Source organism: Giraffa tippelskirchi, chromosome 1, assembly GCF_054371585.1.
Source record: "Giraffa tippelskirchi isolate mGirTip1 chromosome 1, T2T-mGirTip1v1.2.pri, whole genome shotgun sequence".
In the NCBI taxonomy this organism is placed as follows: domain Eukaryota; kingdom Metazoa; phylum Chordata; class Mammalia; order Artiodactyla; family Giraffidae; genus Giraffa; species Giraffa tippelskirchi.
The window spans coordinates 96,336,915-96,364,201 of NC_137275.1; the positions used below are offsets into that span (position 1 = coordinate 96,336,915).

Consider the following 27,287-nt stretch of genomic DNA (forward strand, 5'->3'; position numbering starts at 1 on the left):
TAAGGACATCTCTGTAGTATTCGCATCTATCTGCCTCTGCCTTTTCTCTTTACTTGGTGCAGCTAGTACTCTTATGAGAAATAATATCCACTTTTGGTTGGCTGATACTTTATTGTTAAAAACATTTTTAATTCCTCACTTGTAATCACTTTTGCTGTACAAGTCTATACATGATGTTTCAGCATGGTCTCCACATTCTTTTGTTTTCTCCTCTTTCTTCCCTGCGAACTAAAAAGAGCAATAGTAGTCATACCACAGAAGCTGTGTTCCCCTAGGTCTGATTGGTATGTCAACAGATTATGTGACTGTATGGTATGCATTATTTGGGGTAGGGGTGGGTGTAGGTTAATTTACCACTTGGAAGACACACCATACCTAAACAATTGTCAAACCAAGTCTTTATATCCACTTTATATCCAAAAAAATTTGTCTCTCTTCGCATTCTTCTGTCCAAATTCTATCAACTTGTAGCCTCAAGGAAACAAAATACTTTAAATTATTCTAGCAATAATTTACTTTCTACTTCAAATGTCTTTTTGGACCTGAGATGAATTCTTCAATTCTTCCCCCAGCAAGACACCAGAATTTTATAGCATCCACTTGCATGAGTAGGGAGACAATAAATATATATAAATATTTTTTGAAGTAGAAAAAGCCATATGTAAATTATGATGGATATTATAAAATTCCACACAAAATAATACTGTGTAATGAGCACACCTGACTTGTTAAGCTGTAACAATCTCCCTTCAAGTGCGGTGTGATCTAAGCTTGGGTTTAGAACCTGGAATTTTTATTAAGAGTAAGTGTGTGCATTTCAAGATATTTCTGAAATTCCATGTCTTCTCCCATTCCAAAAACATTTCACTGACCCCTTTCCCAGAACACAGCACATACACTGCTTTTCCTGTCCTTTAATCTATTTCAGAAAATGATGGCTTTTCAAAATAAAATGTTCATTGGAAATGCTTTTATGTCCTGAAGTTTTAAGTGTCTAGGTTGAAAAACTTTAACAGGAAAGTACATTCAAACTTTTGGTGTAAACTAATTCCGTATTTCTTTTTATTGTATTTGTTGCCTCTCTCTATGCTCTGTTCTTTGTTATTGACATGCATGCGTGCTCAGTTGCTAAGTCGTGTCCGACTCTTTGGTGACTCCATGGACTGTATGTAGCCCACTAGGTTCCTCTGTCACTGGAATTTTCCAGGTAAGAATACTGGAGAGGGTTGCCATTTCCTCCTCCAAGGGATCTTCTCAACCCGGGGATCAAACTCTCTTCTCCTGCATCTCCTGCATTGGCAGGCGGATTCTTTACCACTGAGCCACCTGGGATGTCCCTTTTTATTGACAGTGACATCTGTTTTTGCAGTGTTGCTTTGGAAATCACAACAAAGATGTTGTGATTTCCTTTGTTTCTAGAGTTCTATGGGATAGACAGATTTAAAAGTAAGAATATTATCTGATGCTGTCATTCTTCTATGGCTGAAGAACAAAAAGAGATGATCATAGCTTAAATATCAGTTACATATTAATTTAATTTGCCCAAAGGATGGTATACAAACCACCAATTTTAGGTGACACATATCCCAACTTTGAAAATTTGAGTTGTGCTTAGTTCAAGGTACATTGAAAATGTAATTAGCTTTTAAAATCTATAATTTCATGCGTATTATTGCTCAGGAAGATGTTAAGTAAAAATAAATTTACTATTGATTTTAAGGAAATGATTAAATAAAAACTATTACAAGTAATATGCAGATATAGTAAAGATTGTGAAGGTGGCATGTAAATGGCTAAAGTTTTGGAAATACTGCCCTAACATGTTTGAGAAGTGGATATTTTCTGAACCAGTGAAGTATCTTTGAACTTCACTGGTCCTTGGTGACAGATTTCAGTGTTAACACGATCTGTTGAACTGCCTAATTATAGATGTACAAAATATAGATAGATAAAGAAATGCTTTATCAAACTTTTATCAGGTCTGCAGCCCTCACCACTTGTCATAAAATTGAAGAGATGCAGAATCTAGCTAATAGTTTTTGAAATAAGAATCATAGAGAGGATGAATTCTCCAGAGTAAGTATTATGGCTCCATTCTGCCTGTTTCATTGAGACACCATTATCTCTGAAGTTGCTGGAGGGTGGGAGTTGGGGAGGACACGATAAACATCTTCTAGGTCCAGAGCCTTTAACATATCACGGTATGTGCCAGTGACCATTCAAATAGTCATACTGGCAATTTTAAGGGATTCATTCTAGGGAGGAGATAATTCTAAGTCCCATGGAGAACATGTAGCTCCTATGTTAGCAGACCAGGCTGACACTGATCCTCAGTTACGTGCTGCTGAATTTTGAGTGTTGTAGAATCACAGAGTTGGAAAGGACTTTAGAGTCCTTAGCAAACCCTCCTAATTCAAAATCTTTTCTTTTCCTGACATTCTTTTTACAATTTTATTTTTACATAAATTTTTAAAAAGAATACATAAAATTGTTTTATACTAGAGTATAATTTACCATGTTGTGCTAGTCTTAGGTGTACAGCAAAGTGATTCCATTATACATATATATATATATATATACATATTCTTTTTCAGATTCTTTTCCCATCTAGGTCATTACAGAGTATTCAGTAGAGTTCCCTGTGCTGTACAGGGGGTCTTTGTTGATTATCTATTTTATATATACTAGTGTGTATATGTTAATCCCAATCTCCTAATTTATCCCCCACCACTCCACCTTTCCCCTTTGGTAACTTTAAGTTTGTTTTGGAAGTCTGTGAGTCTGTTTCTGTTTCGTAAATAAGTACTCTTGTATCATTTTTTTAGATATCACATATAAGTGATGTCATACGATTTTTATCTCTCTCTGTCTGACTTACTTCACTTAGCATGATAATCTCTAAAACTCCCCCAGGTTTAAAGGTGAGGAAATTAAGGTCTAGCAGGGAAAGGTGACTTGCCTAAATTCACACAACTAGTTTGTGATACAGCCAGAATTAGAACCAGATCTCCTAATGTGTGATGAATGGAAAGAGACTCGGAGCAAGAGACTTAGTGTGTGGCTGGGATTCAACATGAAGTGAACCGATTCCAGAGTTCAGGAATTCACAAACAGGCAGTATCTAAAGGTCTGATAAACCAAGGAAACATGTCTCCCACTCACCATAAATGGCATTCAATCTGTTCACCACGGCTACATTAAGATAGTTAACAATAAAACAAAAATACGTGCTCTATTGCTTCAGCCACATCCGACCCTTTGCAACTCCATGGACTGTAGCCCGCCAGGCTCCTCAGTCCATGGGATTCTCCAGGCAAGAATACTGGAGTGGGTTGCCATGCCCTCCTCCAGGGGATCTTTCCAACCCAGGATTCGAACCCGCCATCTCCTGAGTCTCCTGCATTTCGGGTGGATTCTTTACCGCTGAGCCACCAGGGAAGCCCCTCTAAATAATAATATAAGTATTTATTATTCAGGCTTCCCGGATGGCTCAGGGGTAAAGAATCTATCTACAGTGCAGGATATGCAGGAGGTACAGTTTCAATCCCTGGGTCAGGAAGACCCCCTGGGGAAGCAAATGACAAACCACTCCAGTATTCTTGCCTGGAGAATCCCCTGGACAGGGGAACCTTTATAATGCAGATGAACATTGCACATTTTACGGGGAGGGAGAAGGCCCAAATGGAGAGAGAATTTTATGCTTAAATTTTCTTGTTTTCCTTTAAAATATAAATTTTATCCCATCAGTTCTATCCATGGTTTGAGACATCCACTGGGGTGTGTTAGAAACAATCTTCTGTGAATACGGGGAGACTACCGTATGTCAGTCTTATTGCTACAAGGCTTATATACATTTATTTTATTTAATACTCACTATAGTTTGCGAGATAGGTACTATTATTCATCATATTTACTTAATAAATGGTAATAATTATTATTTCCACCTCTTTGCTATGTTGTTAGCATCACTCCATTGCTCTGCCTCATGCAGTACACTTTCTTTACCTCTAATTCCAACCATTTACTAGAACTCTGCCAATTGTGTCTTAATATCCCTTCTGAGTAAGATGACACACGTGCCAAACCAGACTTTCCCCAGTACCTGCAACTGTGTCTGTCCTCCACTTGCCTTCCTGACTTGAACAAATAACTACAAAGGGGGTTCTGGCCTTACCCCAGGCTCCTGCATCCTGCTGTTCAGTGCACCATGCCTGCCACATACACAATAGGAGAGATCTTTTCTTAGGAATGGCTTCCCTGGTGGCTCAGATAGTAAAGCATCTGCCTACAATGTGGGAGACCAGGGTTCAATCCCTGGGTCGGGAGATCTCCTGGAGAAGGAAATGGCAACCCACTCCAGTATTCTTGTCTGGAAAATCCCATGGACTGAAGAGTATGGTAGGCTACAGTCCATGGGGTTGCAAAGAGTCGGACACCACTGAGCAACTTCACTTTTACTTTCTTAGGAACACTTTGATAAAAGTTAACAGTTACTACTGAGGGTTGGGATTAGTCATCTGTGTTAGGTGGGATGTGGGCAGCAGGCAGAGTGGTGAGGAAGTCTAGTTCTGAAGTGAGGCTGACAGAGAAACAAGAGATAACACGTGCAAAAACTGTCCCTAAGTTAACCATAGGATATGAGTGAGAGGAGAAGGCACTGGCGACCCACTCCAGTACTCTTGCCTGGAAAATCCCATGGCTGCAGTCCATGCGGTCGCAAAGAGTTGGACACGACTGAGTGACTTCACATTCACTTTTCACTTTCATGCACTGGAGAAGGAAATGGCAACCCACTCCAATATTCTTGCCTGGAGAATCCCAGGGATGAGGGAGCCTGGTGGGCTGCCATCTATGGGGTCGCACAGAATTGGACACGACTGAAGCAACTTAGCAGCAGCAGCAGCAGCATGAGTGAAAGAAGTGCCACCAAAATATGTACGGAGTCACAATGTTTTGTTAAATCACTTCTGAATGTATCTAGGCATCACAGTTGAGAGACAAATATCAGACTGCTTGATTATAGTCAACGAATACTTAAATTTTGAGAACTAACAGTTTTAAAAACTTCATTATAAATATTATATCTATGCATAGAAATAATGCTATCAAACTATAATGCTTATTTCTTAGTGCGACTGTGGGTAATTCTTCTTTTCTTTTTTACCATACTTTTTCTCCAAATTTTCTACAATAACACTGTTTTGCTCTCATAATAATAAAATGTTTCAAAATTCTAGATTCTTAAAAAATATATCAGAAATAACTGTGGTACAACCTTAAAATCTTTTGTGATTTAAATACTTCTTGATCACGGCTTCTGGGAAGCATCTGGTAAGCTGGTAATACTTCTCATTTGCAAGCTAGTAGCCACCATGTGTGAAAAGGGAAGTTAGAGTGAAAGAAAAACATAGCTTATTATGCAAAAGATTTCAGAAGTTCCACAGCATCTTAACATCATAATTCCCACAAGTCACAGTTGTCAGAGGAAAAACTTTTTAGACTGAAGCTGCACACATACAAAGTAAAAGACTCAATGGACATGAGGGAACCAAGGAGTTCCCCTGGCCAAATTTTTCCCCAAAGATGTATCCCTTCCAATCACCCCATCTGCTTCCACTCAGCCTCTTCTGAACACACAGTTCATGTAAGAGCTGGCCTTTCATTTCACTTGCCTGGAAAGGTGGTGTCATTAGCTGAGGCAGATCAGGATTTCAATGTGGACATTTTTGAAAATGTGATGCTTATTGAATATCCAAGTGCACATAATCAAACAAACAGTTGAAATTATGCTTCTCTAAAGTTCAAGAGAGAAGTTTGAATGGGAGAGAGGAAATAAATGATTTTCAACCAATACATGTTATTTAAAGTATTAGTCACTCAGTCGTGTCCAGCTCTTTGTGACCTCCTGGACTGTAGCCCACCAGGCTCCTCTGTCCATGGAATTCTCCAGGCAAGGATACTGGAGTGGGTAGGCATTCCCTTCTCCAGGAGATCTTTCCCACCCAGGGATTGAACCCATGTCTCCTGCATTGCAGGCAGATTATTTTCCATCTGAGCCACCAGGGAAGCACATGTTATTTAAAACCATAAACTAAATGAAATCACCAAGGAGTGGATTTAGATTGAGAAAGCAGGAGGGCCAGAGACTGAGCTTTTGCACATTTCAACAGGATGGGATTTAGAAGAGGAAGAGAAACAGTCAAAAAGGCCATGAAGAAGTGACCAGTAATGTTGGAAGAAAACCAAGACTGTGATGTCCTGGAGGCCAGTAGAGGAGGAAGGGTCTGCATCATATGCTCTTGGTGTGTTGACTAAGATGAGGAATGAGAACCGACCATTGGATTTAGATATGTAGAGTTTATCAGTGACTTTGATCAAGGCATTTTCAGTAGAGTAATGGAACAAAAGTCTGATTGGAGTAATAGTTGTCTTCCTGTGTATCGAAAGTGAGGAACAGTGATGACCAATTGTAACAAGGAACATGAGTTTCCTCTCTTCTCTTATCTGGATATTTCAGATAGCAAGCATGCGACAATGCCCATGACACAATGCAGGAAATAAAGAAGTAGAGATTATTTCTTACTGTGTTTGTTCAAAGGCCTTGTGTTTAAATTTTTTTTTTAACTGGGAAGTTCTTCTAAATAAGAAATGGATTGAAATCTAATAAACACAGATTTGGGGTAAGTTTTCATATGAAACTTTTGAATTAAATTCTTTTTTTCCTAATGATACAACTCTATGTAGTCACTGTAGAAAATATGAAAAGAGGAAAATAATCAAAAAGTATTACTTTAGAGGCAAAAACTCACTATTTTGGTGTATTTCCTTCTGATTAATTTTTTATGTTTTGCTTATTTTTTAATTGGTAGACAATTGCTTTACCATTTTGTATAACTGTGTAAATTAGTCATAATTATATGTATATCCCTTCTCTCCTTAGCCTCCCTCACTTCCGCCCATCCCACCCCTCTGGGTCATCACAGAGAGCCAGGTTGGGTTCCTTGCCTACTGACAATTTTTAAATTATTTGCGTGAATTGTGGTAAGATGCACATCAAGTTTACTTTTATAACTATTTTTACATGTACACATTTAAGTGGTATTAATTTACATTCACATTGTTGTGCTACCATCATTCCCATCCATCCACTGAATTCTTTTCATCTTGTACAGTCAAACAATCACTTTTCATTCTCCCCTCCACCCAACCCTGGCAACCATCATTCTACTTTCTGTCTCTATGCATTTGACAACTCTAGGTACCTTGTGTGAGTAGAATCATGCAGTATTTGTTCTCTTGTGACTTACTTATTTCACTTAGTATGATGTTCTCAAGTTTATCCTTATTGTAGCAGTTGTCAAATTTTCCCTTTTAAGGCTGAATAATATTCCATCATATGTATACACCACATTTCCCGTATCCATTTATCTGTCAATTGACATATAGGTTGCTTTCATCTTTTTTGGCTATTGTGAATAGTGCTGTTATTAACATGGTGCACGGATATCTCTTCAAGTCTCTGCTTTCAGTTTTTTTTGGGTAAGTACTTGGAAGTGGAATTGTTGGATCATATGATTTTTCTCTGTTTTAATTTTTTTGAAGAACCATAATGCTGTTTTCCATAGCAGCTGTACCATTTTGTATTCCCACTAACAGCGTGCTAGGGTTCCAACTTCTCCACATCGTGGCCAACACTTTTTCTGTTCCTATTTTTTATTTTTTCATAGTAGCCGTTCTAATGGGTGTGAGGCAGTATTTTGTTTCAATTTTAATTTTCATTCCTTAATGGTTAGTAATGGTGAGCTTATTCATTCTCTTAATGGTTAGTAACAGGGAGCTTATCTTTTCCTATGCTTATTGGCCATTTGTATATCTTCTTTGGAGAAATGTTGAAGTCCCTTGACTAATTTTTCAATTGGGTTGTTTGTGTTGTTGGGTAGTAAGAATTCTTTGTATATTCTGGATATAAACTCCTTATCAGCTATATGATTTGCAAGTACTTTCTCCATTCCATGGGTTTCCTTTTCACTCTGTTTACTGTGTCCTTTGATGCACAAAAGTTTTTTAATTTTGATGAGATTTTATATGAATTTTAGGGTGGATTTTTGCTATTTCTGGAAAAAAAAATCTTTGATCCTCAGTGACTTTTTAAAATATAAATGCTATCATGCTATATGAACTAATTTATAATTTTCTTACTTAACATTATAATATTCCATTAAAATATAAACATTAGTTCATTTTATTGAAACACTTCATAGACATACTTTACAATGACTACATGAAAGAAAATATACAAATGGAAGTATACCCAAAAGATTAGAAGATATTTATGCTTCAAATTGTGTGAGCTCTCTATACTTTGGATACTATAATCATAAAAATGAGAAAAATTTTATTTGAGCCACGTCAGAGTATTAAGATGCAATATTTCCACTAACTGAGTAGGAAGGAATGACAACGTAATTGTATTAGTTTAAAAGTCTGTTAAAATATGTATTTATATTACTTTTGACCATATACAACTCTGGAATTCATTTATTTACTCAGGAAACGTTACTGAGTCCTGTAGATTTTGAAGCTCTGGAAGTCTAGATTTAAGTTAGATATAGTCTGGAGAATTCCATGGACTGTATAGTCCATGGGGTCACAAAGGGAAGTGACACGACTGAGTGACTGACTTTCACTTTCACTTTCACCCTCAGAGAAAGGGAATAAATACTAAAATTTCATGAAAATCTCGAATATGTCATAAGCAGTGCAGGATCTTAGTTCCCCAACCAGGGACGGAAACCGTGCTCCCTGCAGTGGAACCACAGAGCCTTAACCACTGGACTGCCAGGAAAGTTCCTCACTTTTTCTTTTAATCTTTGCATTAAACCTATGGGGAAGTGGCGTTAGCCTCATTTAGAGAGGAGGGGGGAAAATGTTCATTTTAGAAAAGCAGATAAAATAAAATAATTGGGGCATTTGCTGGCAGTCCAGTGGTTAGGACTCTGTGCTTTCACTGATGAGGGCACATGTTCAATCCCTGGTCAGGAAAGTAAGATCCCCTGCAAGCTGTGTGACACAGCCAATAGATAAATAAATAAAGAAAATAATTTAACAATAAGGTCCTACAGTATAGCACAGGGAACTATGTTTAATACCTTGTGATAAACCATAATGGAAAAGAATATGAAAAAAAAGAATATATGTACCTAACTCAGTCACTTTGCTGAATAGCAGAAATTGACACAATATTGTAAATCAACTATACTTCAATCTTAAAAAATTAAAAAAGAGCTGAGTTACCAATCGAAGGTGACAGGAAGAGTAAGAGGCAGGACTACAATACAAGCTCAGGGTTGTCTACCTCCAGCTCATGCCCTTTACACTCTCTCAGGCTGCCTTTCAGCGATTATGACCTGAAAAGAGGCTGGAGTGTTTACAAATAACTTATATGCACAAAAAACTGTGATGGCAATTACTTACTCTAGGTAAGAGTCAAGAAAGGTTTTAGAGAGGTGGCACTATAAAACTCAAAAACTGATGATTTCACTAAAGATGGGGAGAACAGCCTTCGTTCATTCATTCCTCTACTCACAAACCTGCACTGAGCTTCCCCTGTATGTTAGTCACATAGCTAGCTCCAGCTGTGTGCTGGAGATTCAAAAGAGAACCAGTGAGACAAGGCCACTCTCAGGACTCACAGTCTCTTGGGAGACAATTAAGTAACCGATGTCTAACAGAGCCTTGGACCAAGCTCTGCCACAGAGTCAAAAACAGCAGAGTGCTGTGGGATGCTATTCCAGGACACTAAGGGCAAGTACTCAAGGGCAGAAACTATGCTACATGGCTTGCAGAGCTGAGCAAGGCAGGTTGGACTCTCCATGCCAAGATCAGAGGCCTAGACTTCATCCTAGAGGCAACAGAAAGCCAACAGACATTTTTAAGTAGAGAAGTGACACTGTTCTGTTTTTAAGAAGCTATCTGGCAGTCCATGAAGGGTAGGATGTGGAAACAGAGAGAGACAGATAGCAGGAAAACCAGTGTAGAGGCTAACGGTGTGACCTGGAGAGGACCTGCACAGGCAGCAACAGGAGAGACAGAGAGTGGAGACCACATTTATGAGAAGTTTGTCAGTCTTTGTCAACTGTAGGATGTGTAGTGAGAATAAGGTAGGAGTCAAGAAAAGAGCATGAACAAAAGCTTCAGTTCATGTGTATGTTCAGAACCACTACATTATTTGCCAATGAAGGACCTCTGGGGCATTTCATAAACAGATAATACTCTTTTAATTATCAGTATTTCTTTCATATATTTAGTCACTCTAAAATACCCTAATAGTTTAATAGATGTCTTTTTTTCTCTCAAGCCATTTAAACACGCCTTGCAATGCTAGCGAGTGAATGAAAGTCGCTCAGTCGTGTCCAACTCTTTGCAACTCCATGGACTATACAGTCCATGGAATTCTCCAGGCCAGAATACTGGAGTGGGTAGCTGTTCCCTTCTCCAGGGGATCTTCCCAGCCCAGGGATCGAATCTAGGTCTCCCACATTGCAGGTGGATTCTTTACCAGCTGAGCCACAAGGGAAGCCCTTGTTAGCAAGCTCTTTCTCCATAGCACAAGTGTAATTTTTATTGTTGTTACAGTGGAATATCATAGAGATGAAACAATGGATTATTTTTTCTATATTGAAATTCAAAACAATTAAAGGATTTTTTTACTGAAACAGAGTTAAAAAAAGATTGTTGGTTAGGTAAATGGTATGTGTCACCATTTTAATGTTTCAAAAAAGTTTTCCAGTTTCTTACACAGTGACTAAGTCTTGTAATTTATTTATAACTTTTTTGTTTTATGGAGTGCCATATTTGTTTTCATTCATAAGTAAAAATATGCGTGCATGTTCAGTCACTAAGTCATGTCCAACTCTTTACGATCCCATTGACTGTACCTCTCTAGGCTCCTCTGTCCATGGAATTTCCCAGGCAAGAATAGTGGAGTGGATCGCCATTTCCTTCTCCAGGGGATCTTCCTGACCCAGGAACTGCACATGTGTCTCCTGCATTGCAGGTGGATTCTTTACCCCTGAGCCTCCAGGTAAGCCCAAGTCAAAATGAACATCTATTAATAGTTATCTCATATGCCCAAGCTGTTATGTGCCACCAGAAGAGGGCGGCAGTGAGGCACTATAAAGAATAATATTTACAGATTCTTCAATTGCAGACAGTTAAGACCATGATTTGAATGAATGAATACATTCCTTCTGGCTAACATCCTAATTAACTGGCTTATTTTCTGAGCTAGAGACTATGACATAAACATTGCTACAGAAATTTCAGAAAATCTGATGATCTCATAATGCAATGAGATGAGAAATTTATGGAAATTTCTATTAAAACTGATGAGGATTAATACTAAGAAATACTCTGAAAGTTTGACATCCGTTTGAAAGGAAGAGATTGGAGGGTGAGTTCAAAGTAAGCGTGTTGTTTCTCGTCATTTCAACAGTGTATGCAAAGAATGTAATAGTTTACAGAGACAATAAAAGGCGTCTTATCTTCTTTGAACATTACAGATATTCATGAAATAAAAAGAAACATTTCCAGTTTATCATATATGCAGTAATCAGTGAGTGGCATTAATGAACTAACAGAGGCTGCCCATATTTAGCCAGTATCTTCTTTTAGAAACATTTGACAACCACAACTTTTAAAATTGAACTATAGTTGATTTACAATGTTGTGCTAATTTCTGCTGTACAGCAAAGTGATTCAGTTATATATCCAGATATATATCCATTCTTTTTTAAAAAAAAATATGCTTTTCTATTATGGTTTATCACAGGCTATTGAATGTAGTTCTCTATGCTGTACAGTAGGTCCTTGTTATCTATCCATCTAAATATAATTGTTTGCATTGGCTAACCCCAGACTTGCACTCCATCCCTCCAACACACCTGCTTCCCCTTGGCAATCACACACGTCAGCAAGTATTTTTTGAATACCTTTATGTGCTAGGAATTGTTTTAAGTGTTGAATATTCCAGGCTATAGGACAGAACAGAAAAGGCACATTCCCTGACCTGTTGAAGGGTATAATATAGTGGGGAGGAGAGACTTTAAACAAAACCTCACAATCAATTCGTTAGCTATAGGTGACAGAAAAAATGGAAAGCAGTCTACCTACCACAGGGCCATAAATAAATTAGTTTGGGCTCAACCCCCAAACTGGAAAGTAAATGAAATTTTTAAAAGGACTCAAGAACAACTTCTTTGAAGTTCTTAACACCCATTTATATTATCCTTGTGTTTTAACAATACATAAAGTGGATAAGGTAAAATTTACAGATGTGTGAAAACAACATTGCAGAAGAGTATTTGGGTAGTTATAAGCAACAATAAAACACTTTGCCAATTTGCAGTGTTGTAAAATGCCCTGAGCCTCCCTAACCACCTCAATCAACTCCACCAGTCATCAGGCTAGCCTGAGCTGCCGCTGAGACTCTGTCCTCTCTTGATCCACTCTAAACTACAGATCCCTGTCAAACCTGAAAAACTGGTGTGTGACTATAATCCCCCCTCTTCTTTTTCATTTGTCTTCATTGGCAGTTTGACCAGGCTGTGAGCCCACTCTGGACCCCAATTCCCAGTTTCCCCAGGCTGTGAGTCCACTTCTAGACTCTCTAGCTTCCCCGTGAGTCTAGACCCCTTGGTTAAATAAGATTATCTAAATTTCTACAAGCACTATAGACTTCTGTTTTGTCTCTTTGACCTCCACTGTATATACTTCCCAGACCCGGCTTCGCTCAGCTCTCTAAGTCCGAGCTAATACAGTGCCCCAGCTGACTTGGATGGGATCCATTATGATGAACCATAGCTGAGCTCTGAGAGATGCTTATCGATTCTTTTCTTCATCCTTAATTGTCTTTTCAGTTCTCCACAGCACTTGTTTCAATTCAGGTTCTCTCTTTTCAAGCTGAATGTACTCCTACCAAATTTCCTTGTATCTGACTCATAGGTTACCAGATTATACATGGAAAATGCTCAGATTTTCTCAGAATCGTTAGCCATTTGTTCTTCCTTCCATTCTGCCTCAGAAAAACAATATTCTACCTTGTATTCAAGCCTACTCCTTCTGTGTTAAAGTGACATCTTTTTACCTACTTTGTGACTTGTCTCATTATTCCTTGTCCCTTTCTTTCATTTCTCTCTTTTTTTAAAAAATTTTGCCTTCTGACATCTTCTCCTTAGCCTACATACAGATTCAAACTGAATGATGCTTTATATTCATTTCCTTTGAGACTATATTCTATCTTTTCCTTCTTTTAACAGCAGCACTTCTCAAAATAATAGTCTATATTTAAGTCTACACTCATCCCTTTCACTTCCTTGTTTAACACTCATCCATCAGCTTCCATCCTCTTCTGAAACGTCTATTTACAAAATCAGTGGAACTTCCCAATCACCCATTCCAGTTGCCTCTTCCTAGTCACTCTCTGGGGCTTCCTGCAGTACTTGTTACACAGTATCATGTCTCCACAGTCTCCTGGTTCTCACACTTGGCTGGCTACTTCTTTTGCAGGCTACTGTTTTACTGCTTGGCTCCTGGAAGTCTAGAAGTCCATGTCCTCTGCATATCCTACCTTTGCCTGCTTTATTCTCATGTGATGGCTTCAAGTATTGCCCCTTATTCCCAAATTTATCTCCTGTTCTAATCTCTCTCCTGGGTTTAACTCACACTTCCCACCTCTTGTAGAGAGCACTGTTTCTCGGCAAGGTTTCATGAGCACTTCAAACAGAACTTGCCTGAACTTACCATCTCTCAGTGGCATTCAGGCACCCTGAACGACCTGCTGATTCCAGTTAGGATCTACAAGATCATTTTGCCCCTTTGCTCTTGCTGTGTCCCTATCCCATACTATCTGTCTGCAGTGCATCTCCTCACAGCATTTCCCTTGTTTCCTATACCCTGCCTCTCCCCCATTTTTCCCACTTGTTACAGTTGCCATCCTTCAATGGTTGACTCCTGTTTTACCTTCTGAATAAATAATAACTGAACTAAATCTCCTCTTCCCTATTCTTCACCCATTCTTAGCTTAGAATTCAACTGTATCTGATCGTACTCAGTCTTGTATTTGAGATACACCTTTGTGCTTGCTGTCTCTATCAAAGCCGGAGTCCTAAAAGTACTGGGACTGTGTCTTATTCACGTTTATATCTCTACTGCAAACCATGGCACATAGCAGAAACCCTGAACATTTTGGTTTCAAAATGTTTGAAACCAAACATTTTGGTTGTTTGTGTTGTTGGAAGAAAAGTACCACAGATCTTAATTTTTAAGAATTGTTTATTTTGGAGAGTGCAGTTTGTAATATGCATGCTACAAATTTGGGAGATTGCAGAAAGTATTAAAACAAATATATTGAATAAAGTTGACATTTTTGCCTTTATCCTATTTCAGTTAACACAGATTTTTAGGCAATTCTACTCTGTAAGAGGCTTGTTTAAGGGTGATGAAATTCTTGGAAATCAAGATTAAGTTTCAGGGTCTGGGATTTCATTTTACTTTCCTTAGAGTTAGTAAGTTAGCCTGCTACTTTTCCATGGATGCTGACAGAAGACATAAGACTCTTGGGTCAAATACAAAGGACTTTACTACTCAGAGCACAGCAAGTAGCATGACCATCATGTTGACATCAGTTCCTCATGTCTTCCTAGTTCGAAGTAGTGATACTGAGCAGTCCAGGTGGATGTTGGTGGGTTTGTATTGCAGCCAAGTAACATTGAGCTTGAGGAATCCTCTTTGGCTCAGAGGGAGACATTACCTCATTCCTCACAGTTGCTGTAAATACAACCTGATAGATAGCCCAGAAAGGAGAGATTGGTCAGGCATTCATAACATATCCAGAGTCTTCCTGCAATGCAGGAGACCCGGGTTCAATCCTGGATTGGGAAGAACCCCTGGAAAAGAAATTGGAAACCCACTTCAGTATTCTTGCCTGGAGAATCATACAGACAGAGGAGCCTGGTGGGCTACAGTCCATGGGGTCGAAAAGAGTTGGACAAGACTGAGGAACTAACACTTTATCCCCTGAGAAAACAGTTCTAGATTTTAAACCCGATGAGAAGAAAAAAAAAAATCAGAGGGTTAATGAGAATAAGACTTTGTAGTCTACCTGGTTTTATAACAAATAAAATTTCTAAACACTTTACCTCATGAGAAGTGAATCTAGGACTCATATATAAAATAACCACCAACTAAATCCAAACAACCTAAGGCAATGTCTGTAACTTGCTAAGTTAGTATTACAGTAACTATAGTTCTTTACATCTGCAGCCTTTTGCCACATACTGAGTTTCTTTGAAAGTTTTAAGAACTTTATACTCATCAGAGGATTTTTATCAAGTATGACTTTTACTCTCTCAAAATGGTAAATTGAACTATAAATTAGAGTATGCTAGTAAATTGGATTAGAATTAAACACTTCCTTGGATATGTGCAGTTGAACCTATGAAATATCTTTTCCTCTCAACGTTCTCTTGAAGGAAAGGAGTTAACCTGAAATATCTTTTCAGCGTATAGAGGTGAGGTACTTGAGACAGGAGGAGAAGGGGACGACAGAGGATGAGATGGTTGGATGGCATCACCGACTTGATGGACATGAGTTTGAGCAAGCTCCAGGAGTTGGTGATGGACAGGAAAGCCTGGTGTGCTGCAATCCATGGGGTCACAAAGAGTCGGACATGACTGAGTGACTGAACTGAACTGACTTGAGACATCCAAGTTGGCAGCCCAGACCTGAGAGGGGAGTTACTTTTTACATTGATGATTATAACTCCTGTTTCCCAAGACCGTATTAGCCTTAGTGACTAAAAAACTTAGGCAACAGTCCCCAAAATTTTGTTATTGCCTATTTCGACTTTCAGTCTCTCCACTCCCCATTTTTTTCAGGATGCTTTCCAATCTTTACAAGCTACTGCTGCAATGTCACAGTTGCTCTTAAAATTGGAGATTGACTGCTGCCGAGGTTCACAAATGTTTCAAGCAACCCTAGGTAATTTGAACTTCTAAGCTGCCACAAGTTGTTCAGACTTTTCAAGGAAGGCCTTGTTTTTTAAGAGCTCTAATTCCCTTGCTCTTTCTCTCCCCTTGCAAGGAAAGTCACCCAGGCTTCCCTGAGGCAGAGTTACAGGGCTTTTGAGTAACTCATTCTTCACTCAGAGCCTTCCACTCAGACTCAGACTGGTTTCCAACACAGACCATATGTCTGGAGACCCTACCACACCTCACGGTGAGTTTTCAGCCTTCCTGAGTTGCTTTCCTTTCCTTCCCTTGAGTTTATGGAAACTTTCATCATCCTTTTATGTTTGAAAATCTTTGCAGTAGAGATGATCATCATTTGTTTACCAGCCGTATACTCATTACCAACGTCCCATTTTCACACAGTTTGCTCTATTTTTCTTCCCTGACTGCTGAGATTGTCCTATACAACCCCCACCACCACCAGAGTCATGGTTGCTTTAACTGATTGGACCAGGGATGGACAGATGAGGTAATGAGCTGTGTGTTGCACTAAGACTTTGTCTTTGAACTAAGGATGCTGAGACTGAGTCATTTTCTATTGAGCGCTTGAATCAGGAGGGCAGGTAAAGCTAGGGTGAATGGATCAGATAAGGATGGTTTGCAGAGAGAAATAAATCAGACTCTGTCTATTCTGTTCACCTCTGTGGTTTTTGCACCTAGCATGGTGCCTGACATAGTAGGCTTCCAGTAAGTCTTAGTGGAATGAATAGAGCAAACTGTGGTGTGTGTGTGTGTGTGTGTGTGTGTGTATGTGTGTGTGTGTATGTGTGTGAGAGAGAGAGAGAGAGACTACTTTTGCCTCCTACAGCTTTCCATTTCCTGGTTCGAATCCCTCATGAAGACAACCTTCATTTTCTGCCCTATGTCCATGAGATATCCCTGTGTCCATCCAATAATTTCCCCTTTATGCTAAAGTTAGTTTGGGTGTGTTCTGTTCCTTTGCAGCTAAATTAAACCTAAATTAAACCATGCAGTGGGCATGTCTCCCCTTGGTCCAAGTGAACCTCACCTTTTGGGGATGAACAGAAACTCAAATTCAACTGAGAATAAAGAAAATACCTCCCCAAATAAAGCTTTTTGATATTCTTAAAAGGCAACCTCTGAAGAAAAACGTGATAGAAACTGCAAATTGAGGATCCTTTTGGAGACGGGGTCAGACTTTAGGCATTGTTGATTGAACACAACTTTATTTAAAGTCAATGGAGAGTGTCAGATATGATTGGGACACGCTTGCCAACCTAAGCTCCAGGTAGAGGAAGAACAGTGAGTCATAGCTTTACCCTGAACTCTGGGATGCTACTGGAGTGACTTGGTGATACAGAGACTTCTTAACAGTTTCTGCATGTACTCTTGGCTGTTGTATAGCACACCATAGAAAAAGGTTATTCTTTCCTGCTCCCTGCCTGGGAGAACACATATAAACCTAGGAGGCAGAAGAGTAGTTGAAAAATTCAATGGCAATCATCATAGGCTTGAAACAAGGAAAAATGAAATACCTGGAAGAAGTATGGTGTATTTTTCAAGAGCATAGTTTTGATGTGAGACCAATGTCAAGAACCAACTCTCCAACTTACTAACTAGCTCTGTGTCCTTGACTAAGCTGCTTAACCTCTTAGAGCCACAGATTTCTCATCTACAAAGTACAGATAAAAAATACTTATAAATATGCTCTAAGTGTTAGATTAGATAATGTCTGTAAGTTCCTAGGCCAACTGTACCAGCTAAGTGCTCATTAAATGGTAAGGTTGGTTAGGAAAATTAGTGCTTTGTAATACAAGGATCAATGAAAAGTGTGTTATTTTCCTGTTAACTGGAAGGGAGGTTTGCATTTTTTTAAGTTTGTGTATGTGTGAGCACGTGCCCAATCATGTCCGACTCTTTGCGACCCCATGGGCTGTAGCCCACCAGGCTCCTCTGTTCATGGGATTTTTCAGGCAAGAATACTGGAGTGGATTGCCATTTTCTACCCCAGAGGCTCTACACAGGGAGTGAACCCACTTCTCTTGTGTCTCCTGCATAGGCAGGCAGATTCTTTACTACTAGCGCCATCTGAGAAGCTTAAGTTTACAAACTTAAACATACAAAAACATGTATTTCATAGCTCTTCTTTACTGTTATCTTTTCAAAATAAATCCCTGCGTGTAGACAAATATAAAAGAAGAGTCCAGGAAACATTTAACAAGATAGTAGTTATGCAATAGATAGCCATCAGTTGTGGTATCAATCAACAGCAGAGTTCAGTTCAGTACAGTACTTTAAAGTACTTTTTTGTACTGCAGTACAAAAAAGCCAGGCCTCCTTTTCCATCACCAGTTCCCAGAGTTTAACCAAACTCATGTCCATTGAGTCAGTAATGCCATCCAACCATCTCATCCTCTGTCGACCCTTCTCCTCCCGCCTTTAATCTTTCCCAGCATCAGGGTCTTTTCAAATGAGTCAGTTCTTCACCTCAGGTGGCCAAAATAGCAGCAAAAGCAGAGTAAACTCCTCCAAAGGGAGGCACATGTGAATTCTCACATGTGATCTTCTCAAGACCTTAAAAGCAATTGTAAACTATATGACCTGTAGATGGCGAACTTGGATAGGGTGAATATTAAGCAATGACTACATAGAAAAGAAAGCAGTGGTTTTTGTTTCGTTGAAGGGAGGACTAAGAAAAGCGGGTACATTATTAAAAAGCTGCACAACCCACACCAAGCCAAAAGCATCCTTTGCCGACACACTGGGTTCTTTCTTCCAAGGGGACCATCAGCCTGAATGTCAAACTGAGTCCACCCTCAGCCACATGTGCTACTGAGAAACAAGACTGCATTTGCTGGTAGAAATGTTTTGGTTGAGTAGTCATGCTGGTTGCTAGTTAGCAATACAAGGAAAAGGACTGTCAAGTAGGGAACATAAATAGATTTCTTGTAAATCTCTTGAGGGGTCTCAGAATATCCATAGGTAACACTCTGTATCTGAACCCATTGTGCATGTCCAAAATAGCCACATCTTTTGATCTGTATATTATAAATAATTATATCCTCCCTTGCTCGATTACTGCCACTGTGGTGTATTTGTTCTATTACCCTCCTCAAGGCAATTCTTCAGGGACCAATTACCATTCTTTATTGATATCATTTCACTGGCTGAGGATTTCTAGAGCACCACACTGGGCATTCAGGACTACTTAAGGGAGCTCTGTAGTACTTTGTACAATGTATGTGCCCTACCTACTGGATGCATGTGGGGTTTTCTCCCTCAAAATTCTATTTTGGAGTACAGATTTTACTATCCCAGGTCACAACTACATAGAACACGTGAGTTTGTACAGAAATTAGTGTGACTTTCCAAAACTGCCTGCTCCTACAGTGGCCTGAGATGTTCTGCTGGTTCTTTCAGTTGTGAAAAAAGCTCAGCAACTCCACCAGCGTGATGGACTGATGACCACATGCTGCCTTATAAAACAGGGTCACTGTCCCTAAAGGGCCTCTCAGCTTGTGGGTCAGGTGAAGGGACATCTTTAGACTTCTGTGGTGCCTCTGCCCTGTCATTTATTGTGAGGCTGTAGTTATTGTCTGCACATTGGCCTCCCCACAGCTGTGGACTTCCAGAGTCCAGAAACAGCATCATATTCATCTCTTTATCCTTAAATAGTTTGTGTTTGGCACACAGTAGGTACTTACAGAAACGTTGAAAGAATTAAAGAATTAATATATGTGCTTGGGTAGAACAAGCATGCAGGAAGGTGGAAATGTCAATTTAGGGTAAAAAAAAAAAAAAGAAAAAGGAGGAAGATAGGCAACCTACCCATGAGGAATTGTACCAATGTTAGACAAATATTCCTCAAGAATAGAAGAAGAAAAGAGAGCAGTAGATTGTGTACAGCCTAATTCATTTATTTTTACTAACCAAACTCTCAAGAGATTGACTAACATCCTGGTTAACTGTTGCCAATGGAGAACACATCTCTCCAGAGATCGCAGTGTTTGTGTCCTAATTCCATGTATTTCATATCTTCATTCATTTTACTACACAGAGTACTAACCACTATAAGATCACAGGATCTTCACTTTATAATCCAGCATATTCATGCATTTCAAAAGGAAGAAAGTCACTAGCTCTCAGGATGAGGCCATTCTGGTTTTCAAGTAGCTTCTAAAAAGTTGCAGTTAATCCAAGCTATGGTAAATAGAGAAGTTATTTGAAAATCCAGAAATTGTAAAATCTTACCTAAGAGTGGATTTGGATATAAAGGCACCCACTGGTGAAAGACAGACCCTAGAGGTTGGGAGTGATGAACAGTGAGAAACAGGCTCTGAAAGACAGTCCAAATAAGAGGAGCCACACATCGCCCCAGTGTTGCCCATGGAATTGACAATGAACATCTGACATAAAATAATGGGGATAGTCGAGGACATGAGGACCATGTACAGTGATGGGAGTAGGACTGTTGTGTCTGCACATGATAAGCACTGAGGAAACACTGGTGGAAAGAACAGGCTATTCTAAGGCTGAGCTGCTGCCAAGGGAAGTCATGAACTGCTTTGCTAAGGGAGCATTCATTTATAAACAGAAACTGAAGTGAAAAAAATGGGTAGAAACTAGTGCAGGAAAAGATAAAATGAAAAGTACTAATCAGAAACCATTCAGAAGAAAGGAAGGAAGCAATGTTTGGAAACCTGAATGAATGGATTGTTATAATGGTGCTTATAAAAAGCTCTGTTTCCAGACAACCAGTTTAAAAGAGAAACATGCTATATAGTATGGTTTTCATCAGTTAGCAAAGTGTGTAAATTCATCTGGAAATGCAGGTTCATCCTTAGAAATTAATTTTGCACTTTATATGCACTTTGCACTTTATATGCAAGAAAGAATTTCTTGCATATGCACTTAAATAAGATAAATAAGAGGACATTTGATAGATTTTGTAAAGGCTACATACATGTTATTCATGTACTAAACTATAAAGATAACTGCCACCAATACAGTCTATGTAAAATAACAGGTTAAAAGGAGGTGGGGGGGCAAGAAATAGGTTACTGCATGAACATATACACTGCCATGCAAGCAAGAAAATATAAACTCAGTAATGAGGAGGGGAAGGGTAGTGTGAAAGGTTCTACTCCTTCCCGTAGAGAAAGCTGAGCACCGAAGAATTGATGCTTTTGAACTATGGTGTTGGAGAAGACTCTTGGACTGCAAGGAGATCAAACCAGTTAATCCGAAAAGAAATCAGTCCTGAATATTCATTGGAAGGACTGATGCTAAAGCTGAAAGTCCAATACTTTGGCCACCTGATGTGAAGAGCTGACTCACTGGAGAAGACCTTGATGCTTAGAAAGACTGAAGGCAGGAGGAGAAGGGAATGACAGAGGATGATATGGTTGGATAGTATCACTGACTCGATGGACTTGAGTTTGACAAAACTCCAGGAGGTGGTGAAGGACACCAAAGCCTAGCATGCTGCAGTCCATGGGGTTGCAAAGAGTCAGACACGACTGAGCAACAATGATGATCCCATCTGATCTGTCCTTGGATGAAACATGCCATATATTGGTTATTGATTTGGAGCATACACCATATTCTCTAGGCTAGTACGCCCACTTTGTAAGGTGTCCTCCAGCTGGCTCTGTAACCAAGCCTTCAACAGACTATCACACTGCTCTGCAAGACCAGCTGCTCCTGGTTTATGGTAAAACCAATGAATCCTGTGGGAATCCTACAGCATTCTTGACCAGAAGCAGTGCTGTGTGCATCACTGTGGGTGAAATTAACTTTCAGTAAGTCCACAGAAAGTTTTGCTAATAGAACATAGCAGGGAAGTAAAATCTACATGCAGAACATATATTCATTTTAGTGAGAAAAATTGCTACCAAGTCCACAATGAAAGTGGTTCAATATAATCACTCCACCCCATTCACCACACTGGGAGCTGTATGGAGGCCTCAGCATGGGTTTCTGCTGCTGGCATTTAAAGCGTTCATTTGTAGTGTTGGTAGCCAGATCTGCCTTGGTAAGAAGTTCTCGTGTTTGAGCCCATGGATAACCTCCATCTTTGCTTTTGAACCTACTGAGGAATAGTGATTCCTGGGGAAGAGGACAGCTGACATTTGCAGTCCTGATCTTCCTGCCCATTTAATTATTGAGTCTCTTCCATAGTGAGAGCCCTTTGCTGAGCATTCACATGGGGCACAATATTCTCACACCCGTGAACCTATTTTAAGAGGTCCATACACGTACCTCTACCTTAAACCTCTGGTCAATCCAATCTTTTTCCTTCCTACTTGCTTATCATCAAAAGAAACCTTTAGACTCTATGTATACACCTTCACTATGGTGATCTTTCTCTCTAGGTAAAATGTACAAATAGATGTACTTCTTAAAGTTCTGCTTATTGTGAAGAATTATCTTCCTACTTGTCCTTCATCGTGACAGTGTGAAGAACTCTAATGCAGCATGAACTTTTTTATGGCTCTTGCCTGTATATTGTGCATAACCATTATTAAATCAGTCTTTAACCATTTCTTCCATGTCCATATATGTGGGTCCAGGTAGAGGTGGGCCTTGCAGCAAGACTAGGTGCCACAAAACTTGGAGCCATTTGCTCATGAAAGCTTCTTATGCCTCTAGAACTTGGCTGAGTGTGATCTTGTATTTGCTGTTTCATCTTGATGAAGAGCTGCTCTGCCCCTCCAAATTTAACAAGTCAGAGACCTCAGTCAGTTCAGTCTCTCAGTCGTGTCCATCTCTTTGCTACCCCATGAACCGCAGCACGCCAGGCCTCCCTGTCCAACACCAACTCCCAGAGTTTGCTCAAACTCATGTCCATTGAGTCAGTGATGCCATCCAGCCATCTCATCCTCTGTTGTCCTCTTCTCCTTCCACCTTCACTCTTTCCCAGCATCAGGGTCTTTTCCAATGAGCCAGTTCTTCACATCAGGAGGCCAAACTATTGGAGTTTTGGCTTCAGCATCAGTCCTTCCAATGAATATTCAGGACTGATTTCCTTTAGGATTGACTGGTTTGATCTTGCAGTCCAACGGACTATCAAGAGTATTCTCCAGCACCACAGTTCAAAAGCATCAATTCTTCAGCACTCAGCTTTCTTTATAGTCCAATTCTCACATCCATACATGACTAGTGGAAAAACCTCAGCTTTGACTAGATGGACCTTTGTCGGCAGAGTAATGTCTCTGCTTTGTGTCATAGCTTTGCTTCCAAGGAGCAAGCATCTTTTAATTTCATGGCTGCAGTCACCATCTGTGGTGATTTTGGAGCCCAAGAAAATAAAATCTGTCACTGTCATTGTTTCTCCATCTATTTGCCATAAAGTGATGGGACTGGATGCTGTGATCTTTGTTTTTTGAATGTTGAGTTTTAAGCCAGCTTTTTCACTCTCCTCTTTCACTTTCATCAAGAGGCTCTTCAGTTCTCTCTTTCTGCCATAAGAGTGGTGTCATCTGCATATCTGAGGTTATTGATATTTCTCCTGACAATCTTGATTCCAGCTTGCACTTCATCCAGCCTGGTATTATGCATGATGTACTCTGCATATAAGTTAAATAAGCCTTGATATACTCCCTTCCAAATTTGGAACCAGTCTGTTGTTCCATATCCAGTTCTAACTGTTGCTTCCTGACCTGCATACAGGTTTCTGAAGAGGTAGGTCAGGTGGTCTGGTATTCCCATCACTTGAAGAATTTTCCACAGTTTGTTGTGATCCACACAGTCAAAGGCTTTGGCATAGTCAATAAAGCAGAAATAGATGTTTTTCTGGAACTCTCTTGCTTCTTCAATGATCCAACAGATGTTGGCAATTTGATCTCTGGTTCCTCTGCCTTTTTTAAAACCATCTTGAACATCTGAAAGTTCATGGTTCTTGTATTGTTGAAGCCTTGCTTGGAGAATTTTGAGCATTACTTTACTAGCATGTGAGATGAGTACAATTGTGTGGTAGTTTGAACATTTTTTGACATTGCATTTCTTTGGAATTAGAATGAAAACTGACATTTTCCAGCCCTGTGGCCACTGCTGAGTTTTCCAAATTTGCTGACATATTGAGTGCAGCACTTTCACAGCATCATCTTTGAGGATTTGAAATAGCTCAACTGGAATTCCATCACCTCCACTAGCTTTGTTCATAGTGATGCTTCCTAAGGCCCACTTGACTTCACCTTCCAGGATGTCTGGCTCTAGGTGAGTGATCACATCATCGTGGTTATCTGGGTCATGAAGATCATTTTTGTACAGTTCTTCCATGTATTCTTGCCACCTTTTCTTAATATCTTGTGCTTCTGTTAGTTCCATACCATTTCTGTCCTTTATTGAACCCATCTTTGCATGAAATGTTCCCTTGGTATCTCCAGTTTTCTTGGAGAGATCTCTAGACTTTCCCATTCTATTGTTCTCTTCTATTTCTTTGCATTGGTCACTGAGGATTGCTTTCCTATCTCTCCTTGCTGTTCTTTGGAACTCTCCATTCCGATGGGTATTTCTTTCCTTTTCTCCTTTGCTTTTTGCTTCTCTTCTTTTCTCAGCTATTTGTAAGGCCTCCTCAGACAATCATTTTTCCTTTTTGCATTTCTTTTTCTTGGGATGGTCTTGATCACTGCCTCCTGTACAATGACACAAACCTCCATCCATAGTTCTTCAGGCACTCTGTTTATCAGATCTAATCCCTTGAATCTATTTGTCACTTCCACTGTATAATCATAAGGGATTTGATTTAGGTCATACCTGAATGGTCTAGTGGTTTTCCCTACTTTCTTCAATTTAAGTCTGGATTTTGCAATGAGAAGTTCATGATCTGAGCCACAGTCAGTCAGCTCCTGGTCTTGTTTTTGCTGACTGTTTGGAGCTTCTCCAACTTCAGCTGCAAAGAATATAATCAATCTTATTTCAGTGTTGACCATCTGATGATGTCCATGTGTAGAGTCATCTCTTGTGTTGTTGGAAGATGGTGTTTACTATGACCAGTGCGTTCTCTTGGCAAAACTCTGTTAGCCTTTGCCCTGCTTCATTTTGTACTCCAAGGCCAAACTTGCCTGTTACCCCAGGTATCTCTTGACTTCCTACTTTTGCATTCCAGTCCCCTGTGATGAAAAGGACATCTTTTTTTTTTGGTTTTAGTTCTAGAAGGTGTTGTAGTTCATCATAGAACCATTCAACTTCAGCTTTTTCGGCATTAGTGGTTAGGGCATAGACTTGGATTACTGTGATATTGAATGGTTTGCCTTGGAAACAAACAGAGATCATTCTATCATTTTTGAGATTGTGCCCAAGTACTGCATTTAGGACTCTTGTTGACTGTGATGACTACTCCATTTCTTCTAAGGTATTCTTGCCTATGGCAGTAGATATAATGGTCATCTGAATTAAATTCATCCATTCCAGTCCATTTTAGTTCACTGATTTCTAAAATGTTGATGTTCACTCTTGCCATCTCCTGTTTGACCACTTCCAATTTACCTTGATTCATGGACCTAACATTCCAGGTTCCTATGCAATATTGTTGTTTACAGCATAGGACTGTACTTGCATAACCAGTCACATCCACAATGGGGTGTTGTTTTCACTTTGGCTCCATCTCTTCAATCTTTCTGGAGTCATTTCTCCACTCTTCTCCAGTAGCATATTGGGCACCTGCTGACCTGGGGAGTTCATCTTTCAGTGTCATACCTTTTTTTGCCTTTTTGTGCTGTTCATGGGGTTCTCAAGGCAAGAATACTGAAGTGGTTTGCCATTCCCTTCTCCAGTGGACCACATTTTGTCAGTCCTCTCCACCATGACCTGTCTGTAGTCCTACACGGCATGGCTCATAGTTTCATTGAGTTAGACAAGGCGGTGGTCCATGTGATCAGTTTGGTTAGTTTTCTGTGATTGTGGTTTTCATTCTGTCTGCCCTCTGATGAATAAGGATAAGAGGCTTATGGAACCTTCCTGATGGGAGAGACTGACTATGGGGGAAACTGGGTCTTGTTCTGATGGGCCACCAGGGAAGCAATTTAACAAGAGGTCCATCAAATAGCATCTAATTTGGAAGAGAAAGCACAGGTCTCACTATTGGTTCATTCTCCATGACCAGATACTCAGTCTTTATCAGGATGCAGCAGGGAAAAAAAAAACAAAACAGCAGCTATATCTTGAGGAAAATAGTTATTTGTCAAAGAGGTGTGGCTTTTCTCTCAATTCTAGGGGCTGTGCTGTTTTATTTGGGAATTCTGGACGCTCAATGATCTGCTACAGAATATTGCACACATGAGATTTCCTGGGTCACAAGGTCTAACAGCTGGTAAAAACGGCTTACTCTTTAAACTGAACTGACTGAAGACTACTCCTTTGCTGTGGGCCCTCTTTGAATATAGAATCCTTATGGTTTATTCAGTAAGTAGGAAGAAGCAACACAAATATAATACTATTTTTCCTTTCTTATACTAAAATCCCATGAAATGTGTGTGCCTCTTTCTTCATGGAATTAGGCACAAGGTGCGGTAAACTATCTTTTTAGTTTGGAGGAGATACCTAAGTATACCCCCCGACATCTAGACTCCCAGAAACATCAGTGAGTTAGTAGATCTCTGAACTGTCATGGAACTGATCTCTTATCCTCAGTGACATATGTGTCTTATCAAGGTGGTGTCTTATGTATTTTACACTTACTGACCAAATTGTGGTACCCAACCCCACCTCATGGATAGCACAATGAATCTAAAGTCTCTGGTAAATGTTCCCATGTTAATCATTTTGACCCAGGGGAGCTGTGTTCCTTTTTCTCTTCTTAGTTTATCATTTTAGAATTTATTTACACACACATTCCCCTGGTTCCTACTGATACAATTTAGAAAAAAATCATATAATTTTTTGGGGGGGTGTGTAAACCTAGTCCTCGAGGTATGACTTGGTCAGACTCTTTTTCTGGTATTTAGGTACCTCGGTTTCAAGAAGTTAGACCTTAAAACTTGCTGATATTTTCCCTTTCCCTTCCTTCCTTCCTTTCTCTCTCCCTCCCTCTTTTCCTCCCTCTCTTTTTTCCTTTCTCCTTTCTTTCTTCTTTTTGAAAACAGCATAAATTGGCTTTATTTTTATTTATTTCTTAACCTAACATACAGTAAAATTGACCTTTAGTTTGGTCTTTATTTTATCATTTTAACACATATATAGATCTGTGTAACCATCATACAGTGGAGATAGATAAGAAGGTACCCTGTATAGATTCACACATAGAGTGGGTAAAGGGA

General features: G+C 39.5%; 1 protein-coding gene across 5 annotated transcripts in view; it reads left to right on the plus strand.

The window, feature by feature from the left end:
* The window catches only part of ALPK1 (alpha kinase 1), a 124,485-nt gene that overhangs the window by 11,174 nt on the left and 86,024 nt on the right, over positions 1-27,287 (plus strand). For 2 of the 5 annotated variants that reach the window (XM_081484883.1, XM_081484874.1), the window contains one exon: positions 10,946-11,083. The exons of 2 other annotated variants lie outside the window; for them this stretch is intronic. The gene's annotated coding sequence lies outside the window, so the exon portion shown is untranslated. Of the gene's footprint in view, positions 1-10,945; positions 11,084-16,141; positions 16,277-27,287 lie in introns of all 5 variants that reach the window. One more of the 5 variants, XM_081484848.1, reaches the window with a different exon arrangement.